Below are 10,198 nucleotides of genomic sequence, written 5' to 3' on the forward strand. Positions count from 1 at the left end.
ATGTAAATTTATGAATGTATGCGATCATAAATATTAACAGTTATCATCTTATGAATACTGACTTTGAATTTGATTATAAAGAAATAAATCATGTCATTCTTAAATAGACTTTTAAATCATAGAATAAATTTTACCCTTCAAATGAATAATACTTGTTTTAAATTCATTCAATTCATTTTCATCATTTGCTACGTAATTCCATTTTTGTGAATGTTCATGTGTATAACAAAAGTATTTGACTGTAAAACAGTTGTTATCCTTTACCTTGGACCATCTGGAACCGAAACTGACCAGTCTAAGCAGCACGGATATACCCGGACATACCGTATTAGTTACCTGCACTCCAGAGAATGCCAACTGAATGGCTCATTTTTGCTGGGGTATACTAATCGTGACGGGTGAGAAAGGGAAAGCGATAGAAATATCATATTTAGATGTTCGTTCATTGGTTACTTTTTTTTTGGGGGGGGGGGGGTTCATACGTGCTTTTATGTTTGACTATGATGCAAAAGAGAAAGAACATCAGAACACTCGGCAATCTGATCAGATAGCCTCGTGTTTCGATGCTCCTTTTATAACTTATCCCGGCATAAAAAGGCATATTGTGAGCTTTTCTACAACAGCTGTTTGGTCTCCACATTAAAGGTAATAAAGTATATGTATATAATATTCAATTCTTAAACTGTAAGAGACATAATAAGAAAAACATCTAAAACGCCTGAGGATTATATAAAGGATAAAGACACAGTATGCAAAAAGGGGAAATATTGAATGAAAAAAAAATGACATAGCATAAAGATATTACAAACTAAGGAAAAGAAAAACTGAAATTTAATATGAAAAAAAAGAAAGAAAAAAAAAGAAAGAAAAAGAATAAATTTTGGAAAATTTATGAAATAATACATGAATAAAGCCTTAAACGAGAATATTATTTATTCATAATAACAAATGCTACCTACCAGAGCTATCTAAATTGCCCGTGATTCTCGAGAAAGCGTAGTATGTAATTCTTTTTTCTGTAAAATAATTGAAAAAATAAATAAATATGCATAATAACATATAAATAGCAATTAAAATTTGGCTTTAGTTTTTAATAAATATATATTTGATTAAAATAACTCTAATCCATGTGTACTTTTACAAATTTTATCTTCTTGGTAACTAGCTGAAAAGATGAGCGCAGATTTACAACCATTTCGTCAAACTTCAAAGACGATAGTACGAGTACGGTATTCCGGTTACATCCACTGGATTCGAACCGTTTTAACATACTTGATTCTGACCATTTGCCGGAAGCCAGCATAACGAGAGTTGAACTTTGTAGCCCTGACAAATTGACCAGGTGATAAAATCTTAGAGTAAACAGCTAGGAAAGTATACAGGACGAGGCTGAAGGTTTTTTTTATTTTCGTCAGTGCATGAGTCTTTTAGATTGTTATTGTACTATTTCTTGTCTTATGACCTTTTTATTCAAACAGCATCAATCTAACAAAATGTTTTAAGTCACTGGCTAGTTTCTTTTTTCAAGGTGTTACCTTAAAAATTCATCGTATAATATTTTTTTTAAATACAATTATACATGAGATTATCAGCGTTCTAGTGTTCCAACATTTATATTTTTTATAAACTATCGTTATATTAGATGTTCAATATTCGGATACATACCCACACGTAATGAAATGTCAACAGCAGACACAGCAATTGTATGGCCAAGATCACCAATCATCCATTGATTGTAGTCTTTAAACATGTTGTCTTACAAAATACATGGATGAAATTTAATATATTTGCAACAATATTTAGAGCACGCATATATGAAAGCATATATATACATGTATACATGTATAAGAAACAAACAGTCATTGTGTACTGAACTGTGCTCGTTATTAGGGACAAAATGTATAGCAATGCACTTTCTCAAAAAAGATCGTGAGGTTAAATACAGTAAGACATCCATTTGAAAAAGATGTTTTGACCCTAAAAATCAAAACACACAGCTACAAGAGGTTCGATATGAATTTGATACGGACCTTTTGGACTCTTGAAATGAAACGAGGTTTAATTGATAACATTGGATTCAAAACGATTTCTATACGAACGTCACGTGGTGCAAGCTCTGAAAGTTCATGTGCTTTTTCACCTGAGCCGTAAAATGAAAATTGATTATAACGGAGTTGTTTTACCAGCAAGCTAGTGACCGCTCGAATCGGGATCTTTTTGAATATAAACAACAGATTATTGCGTATACATTTACTGGTATGTTTTTGTAATCTTAAAGTCCCCAAAAATAACTGTTAAAGGCGATAATCGACTTTCAGTTTGACTATATGACGAAGATCTTATGTGTATTATTTCAGACACGAATTGGCATTCCAACAGAATCATCTATTTCCAGCAAGCTAGCTGGTAATCCTCCTTACATAAAAGAATTCAAAGTCTGTGTTGGGATTCGGACTCAAAACTATTAAGGACAAGGTATTTAAGGTCAGCGACATTGCCACTTAGCTACGGACAACCGACGCTTTTATACTTTGATCATTAAAATTTACAAATCATCAACTTGTATGTTAACACCATACCTTCTGGAAAAATTCTCGGAACACGCGTGTCTCCCGGGGTTCCGCTGGTAATATGTACACTATATGCTGAAAATACATTTATTTCATTTCTTAATAAAAACATAATTGGTCAAAACATATATTTAAAATTTGTATGCTCTAAAATCATTGGAAATAAAAAGCTACATATTTGATTAATAAGAAATCCGATTTTTTTTTATAAAACGAATATAAGATCGCAACATGAAACACTCGGACCCAAATATCCAAATAAGTACTTATAACTATATACGGTAAACAATTTAATTTGTTAGTTTCCTTGAAACAGTGAGCTTATTAACGGACCATTTTCTATTAACTGAACAACAGCAACAATAGAATAAACATGTATATTCTAGCTGCATTAAAGGTGAAAAATATACGGTACCTTGTTTTAATCTGTTTGTCATCAACCACGTTTCTTTGTCTGAAAAATAATTCACCAAGTATTAATTTGTTGATTATTCTAAAATTATTATACTGATACAAATGAACGCAAAATGCATTGTTGCTTTGGACAGTGTCTAATTTTGATACGAGCTGTAAAGTTTTTATAACCAATCATACAATCAGAATTATTTTACTTTCGTACAATCATCTTTTCATTAAATTCCTAGCATAAAATTGTTGTTATGTTAACGTTTATACTATGTGATACTATTTTTGCCACGATTTAATAACATTATTTTATTACAGCCATCGTCAGTACGTTTCGATGCTTTGGATTTATTTTATTTTATACTGGTATAAATACGATTTAACTTTTGTAGGAACTAACAATATCCCTGTCAACGAACTTTCTCAAATATTTTTGTATCACAAATTTGATATTTTACAATTCAAATCACTTTGATTTCGTCACTTTATTACTTTATAAATGATATGATTTGAAAAACAGCCAGAAGATAATATTTATTGAAAGTATTCCAATGTCAAAGATTAATGAGATAATTTATAAACAATGTAAACTGCAAGTAACGGTTACCATCAACATTTGTCTCCAATTCATAATAACAATAGTTTTCAAGAAGAAATAAATTGTCTTCGTTGGTATTGCTTTGACCAAGGTATAACGATTCTTCAATAAAATGTGCGTTCCTTATTTTTTGACAAGTTTTGTCATCATTCTGAAATGAAAAGGAAAACCGGTATACTCTTTTTATTTTCCTGATCAATATATTAAACTGTCTACAGTCATTGAAATGTCGTTTCAAATCGCTCCTGATTTCTTTTGTATAGCATATACAAGATGCAAACTAAAAGCACGAGGTGTTGCATTATGCAAAACAGTTCATATAAAATATTTACATTGTTGAAAAAAAGGAAATATTTAATTCATATCATTTAAACATTTGTTTAATAAGCTAAATTTGACCTGTATCACATTGCGATTGTAATTATAAGACTTGTAAAAAGGTATCTTAAAAAATAAACTCCTTATCAGTTAAGAAGATCAGATGACCAATGTCTTTGCCCAGTTGCCCACCGATAAGATTGGCCTATGCCCAAAAAGTATGTTCTTTTTTGTATTCTGAGCTTGTTTTACTTGCCTTGATCAAGACGAAATACGACCAATACGGCGAACTTTCCCGCTGTCTATGAATAAATTGCACGGGAACATCAGTGTCCTCATCGCTCAAGTTAAAATCATTCTTCCATGAACACATCTTCATTTGAAGAATATCTGTATTCAATAGTGAACATCTAATTAAGAATCATTTTCAATAAAGATTTCAAATTGTTCATTTTCTCAATAAAGATATTATCTTAGTTCAATTGTTTGGAAACTTTTAGGATATTGAAACACTCTCGAGTCCGTGCCTGGAACCAGCCAGTACTTAGCAATGAGAGTAAAGTTTCTTGCTCAAATTGAACCGTCAACCAAATGCATAACACAAAATCATCGAAAAGAATTAACCCAGATTCTTGTCATTATTTTTCCATTTTTCATTTTTGGAAACAAAATTGTGATTGAATTAATGAGTTTAAAAGGGGCTTTCTACAAATGTTTAAACTGCATCGTATAAATACGTTTTTCTCAGCATTTTGAAAAAAAAAGTTAAGTATCTTTTCTTAAAATGATTATTGCAACCTACGTTACTTTGTTAGAAAATGATGCCCTTGATATTTATATCTAATGTGCTTTCAAACATTTTGCCAACCACAGAAATATATTTTCTACTCTCTAGTATCATAAGACTGAATTATCAAGCTCACCGTGTATACCATCATTAAGTATTTTGAAATCCGGGAGAAAACCGTCAGCGTCCCACCGTGTTATATTTGGTAGAGTAATGTTTTTATAGTGCAGAATAAATCCTGAAAGATATGCTCACATTTAAATGCAAATATTTTCGAGAGAGACATGAAGAAGTTTATACCAGATCATGGCTATCTGCAAAAGATTGAATACATTAAATGGCTTTTTTTTTTATCAAATTCACATTTCATTTATTTATACCAAACAACCTTGTCATGAATATTCCTTTATGTATCATTCAATTTAAAGCTTGATACTACATTTCAAGTTTTTTTTTATGAAAGTTACAAGAAAAAAAAGTTCAATAACGATTGGTAATATTTGGCATCATGGTGTTGGTGTGCTGTTTCTTTTTATATAATATGACGTGTATCGCTAGACATTTAGTATCTTTATATATAATGTCATCATACAAATATAAAGCGCTATGTTGACGACCAAATGTCATTTCCCTAAGAGTCTCTAGTTAGTAATAAATACGATAATTGACTGTTTCTTCATTTTAGAACGCTTGACAATAAGACGTCACTTGAAGCAATATCTTCATTTTCACTCATTTGGAAACGGAAAAGTATTTAATTATATAATATAACTAGATATATTTGATGATTCATTTTTAGAAACTAAGCAAATTGCTCAAGATCGACCTATTAAAGAAATAATTACAAAAGATATTAAGAACTCAAACAAAATTTTCTAAGCGGAACAAAGGCGTAAACCGGCGAATATGTAAGGTTTATCCGCAAAAGACACTTTTCAGATATTTTAATAGATTAGTATTATTATCATAAAGAAAAGCTAACTGAAATGTTGCTTTGAGAACGTAATCGAAACTGTATTGGCTCTGAATAATTGATATTGAAATCATCTGTCTTATCCTAACATCTTGAACATTCAAGTCATTATCAGCCGTATCTTAAGCTTTCAAAATGTCATTTAACCGTCCCATGAGTATGTTTTAGTATTACAGTACAAATTGTTAATAATGCACAATTGTTTCTTAAAGAATATATAAAAGAAATGTTTCAGATTGAATACAATTCTCTTGAGGACACTGCTGATAATGAACGCTGATAATCGAAATTACTTTCATGAATAACAATCATTATCTATCTAAAGTTTTTCCTTTATAATTTGTTGGTATAATTGCTTTTGTGCTTCTGCTGTAGCACATATACGCAACATTATTGCATATTTTAACTGGCGAAGTTTGCTCAGTGTTCTTACACGTATTTTTTGATACCGTACCAGTTGCCGTCAATGCATCATCAAGCTAACAAAACAAAGATGCAATTACTTATAGGCGCAGGTCAAAGGGTCTGTCATATATCATTTTGTCAAAGAGATTAACCCAGAACCTGTGGAATTCATTAAATGGACTTGTCAGCTAACATGGTTTTCGAGCTACCAAACATCAATTTTTATTGATATAAAGACAGAAACTTAAGGTATAAAGCCTGGTCAGACTGCAAGGCTGGATAAGTACAAACAATTCCACGAAACATTACAACGATTCACGATGAAATACAATGCTTTAACACAAAATAGTTTCAACTAAATGAATGTATTCTAATTTACTTGCAATCAATATTAACAACGGCGTAAGTTCATCCGTTAGACATGTATCAAAATCAAAATATATTATACGCATACACTGTTTGTTTTAATGTATAACGATAATAGCATAATTCAATCTATAGCTAAGAAAAAATAAATATGGTAATAGGTAAATCACGTTTGTAAATCATCAAGTTGATAATTATTTTCTTTTAAAATATGCAGTTCTAGAAACAAGGCATGAAGTTACCTTCAGGACAACCTTCATGTGTTGCGTAAACGGTGAAGTTAGAATTTGGCCAAGAACCAGTATCCTCTCCAATAATGTTTTTACGAGATTTATAGCAGAAACTCAATTTCAAGTCATTGTGCGACGTTTTTAGATGCATGTGCTCTTTTGGAGTTTTGAAAACCTGTTCAGGTTCTACAGGCAGTACATATGTTTCCACATCTGCATTTTTAACGTCGACATACAAAATTTGTGGCTGTTCCCATGAAATAGATAGATAACCTTCTCGCCATCCGTATATTTCAGATTCTGGACAACCATACTTTGTCATTGGAATTGCATACGGTCCATCTGGCCAAAGGCTGACAATTTCCGTGTCCTCTGTCAAGAAAATGTGTTTGACAATATCGTTATCATGTAAAAGTTCTATACTTTCAGATGAGTCAAAATATTTTAAGAAAATCAACGTTGAGACTGTTTTAAGAAACGAAATGAAAATAAAAACATTCATTATCTAAAAAATAATGTGCCCACTATAGCCAGTTTATGACTGTGCGGTATTTATCACCATATTCCATTTTTGCACAGTGTGACATATTTTGGTACTTTTCGTCTATTTTAAGTGCCGTTTGCAGTGTGTAAATGACTTAATCAATTTAGAATATTTTGCATTAATAACACATTTTAAAAAAGCTATGAAAGCACACTGCTTAAGATATAATCATTAATAAAATCAGGTTACATACAAGTTACTTTTTTTCACCATATTCATATATCGCTATGTTGGTTTAGTTATTAATATAAAATAATGCTTCGAGAGAGTGCATCTGTGAAAAAGGAATGGCAATGTTCTGGTTCATAGATGCTCTTTGCCATGCTTTCAGTCTTTTTAGTAAGACATTTGAAAAATAACCCTGCATATACTTTTAATAAACTGTGAGCAAATCTCCCTGTGGCGGTAAAGCTTTTATGACATTAAATCGTTTAGTTTATGATTTTTTGTATGTGTTTGTATGTTAACTATTACCATAATGGAAACAATTTTCAGCACTTCGTAATGTTCTAACATGGCTAAACCTTTCAATTTCCGTTAGTTTCAAACTTTTCTATACATTCATTTTACAACTTTTTTCTGAAGCAACACAAAACTAGTGACAACAATGACAAGTGTCTGTAACTCTAATCCTATAGGCCGCAACTGATTTATGTAACCACTGCACACCAAGATCACCAGGCACATCAGTGCCGTCAGACAATGGTCTAGACTGTGCGCCGTTCAGCCGCTACATATCTTAGTGTTCCGTAAAGTGTTCAAGTAGAGAAGAGATCAGGTTATGCCAAACGCAAAATTAGCGACTTCTTTTTGACAGTGTTTATTTAGAAATCAATATCGCTTTGCTTTCTCAAAATGCATCTTATATTCGAAAAATATTCAATTTATTTTCAAATAATTGCAAGTAAAGTTTCTCATTAAAATTCAGGCTTTGTGTTCTTGACGATTTAAGGATAAACATCAGGACTCAACTCAAAAAATTCTTTATCGTTTATGCTTCAATGTTTAACTTGTTACAGGTGGTTTTGAAATAGCATATCTATGAAATCTTTAAACCAATCTTATATAACATTAATATTGCATTTTACAGTTGATCAAAATATTGATCCCTATTTCGACCCGCTTATTCATGAGTTTTCGGTACTAGTAGAATTATAAATTGTGTACTGTCAAAAACAAAGTCTTAACGATTGTACATTAATTTGAAATAGAATTGGTTTTATGCAGCTTTAAATAAGTTATGGTACAAATATTAAGCTTAACAAGTAATTGGTCATTTTAAATGTTGTTACATTTTTCTATTGTCACAGGACGCCAAAACTCAACACCATCCCAATTATAAAGCAAAGTACTCAGAAGTTCTGGCTTAAATTTGGATAAAAACATTGATATACTTAGTTCGCAATCAATACAGCCATTTGTAAGATGAAACTGGTTCGAATTAGGTTATGTTATTAAGATTTCTTTATTAAAAAATCGGACACAATCCCTGAAGATAAAATTAGACAAAGGGTGTGTACGCGTATTATTTCTTGATCAACAAAGGATGTATACGCGTATTATTTACTTGATAGACAAAGGATGTGTACGCGTATTATTTTCTTGATAGACAAAGGATGTGTACGCGTATTATTTTCTTGATAGACAAAGGATGTCAACGAGTACACACTTAATATAATAGTATTTTTCTATAACTGTACACAATATATATGAAACGGCAGTCAAGAATTTGATTATTTTGGACATTTTTTTTAAAGTTTTATTTTGTTCTTGTTTTTTTTTGTTTTTTTCTTCTTTTGGTTCTACTTAAATAGCATCTCACTCAATTGTTACGCGAATGCATGAATAATGACTGTTTGGCCTATGCAATAGGAAACGACTGCATAAGGAGTCAACAAAGGTTTTCCTGTATCTTCTATCATGTTTGGATTATAATGTGACAAATGGAAATTGTTAAGCGACAAAACCTATTTATTCTCTCATTCTTTAGATTAGCAGTGCTTCATTACCTTGTGTGAAGTTCTCACAAACGATTTCTGAATCCATCTTTTGCACGCACTTTTTCAGTGTATGATACGGGGCCTCCACAGCAGCTTTCAACACCAAAGGATAACCTACAACGCATATTGTCCTAAATTATATACTTATAAATGAAATATTGAAACATATTTATAATTTCAAAAAAAAAATTGTATTTTCACTGTAAAAAATATTTTTCCTTACAGTGAAAAAGACTGATGTCTTGCCGGACTAAAAAGAAAAATATATAAAAATTATACTCAGAAAATTAGCCACGAAAAAGGGTTGGGGTATGTTAGGTCTTACCACCCACTTTAAACTGTGCAACAGATTCAATCCAAGATCAGATTTGTTTACTACCAGTTACAGTTTGTTACTACCAGTTACAGCTTAATAGTAAATTTTACAATAAGTCATATGATAAAGAGAAATAAAACTCTTAAATTTGTTTGGTTGCCGGTCCATCTTAAAGCTTTGAGAAATTTTACCACAGGTTTTTAAAATATCTCGGGCAACTTTTAAATCCGCAATACTTTCAATCTCCTACGCAGTGATTTCCAGGATTAGATATTTTTTTTCAATTTTGATATTTATTTTAAAACGAAACACTGTTTTGCTAATGTTTCCGTTATGTGTCAGATGGGAACTAAAGTAAAAAAAATATTATCGGAAACATTATAAAAATAGATTTTAAAATTGCACCGTTTATTTCCAAACAATGACCGCTTTCGAAAGAGAAATCTTTCTATAATGTCGCCGATTTTACAAACTCTCGAGTTTTTCTGTCACACTTTTGTCGTAAAAAGTGTAGTTTAACGAAGGAAACTGCGACATTTTCAGTCCACAAGTTTCAAGTTTTATTTTTCTATTAGCCATAGTAATCTAAGCCACGCAAACATATGCTTATTGTAGGTAGCCGATTGCAGTCATTATAATCTGTTACATTTTGTTTTGATGCATACTTTGTAAAAAGTAAAGTAAGA

The sequence above is a fragment of the Ruditapes philippinarum genome, unplaced genomic scaffold (genome assembly GCF_026571515.1).
Source record: "Ruditapes philippinarum isolate M1 unplaced genomic scaffold, ASM2657151v2 ctg2335_1_1_1_1, whole genome shotgun sequence".
Taxonomy (NCBI): Eukaryota; Metazoa; Mollusca; class Bivalvia; order Venerida; family Veneridae; genus Ruditapes; species Ruditapes philippinarum.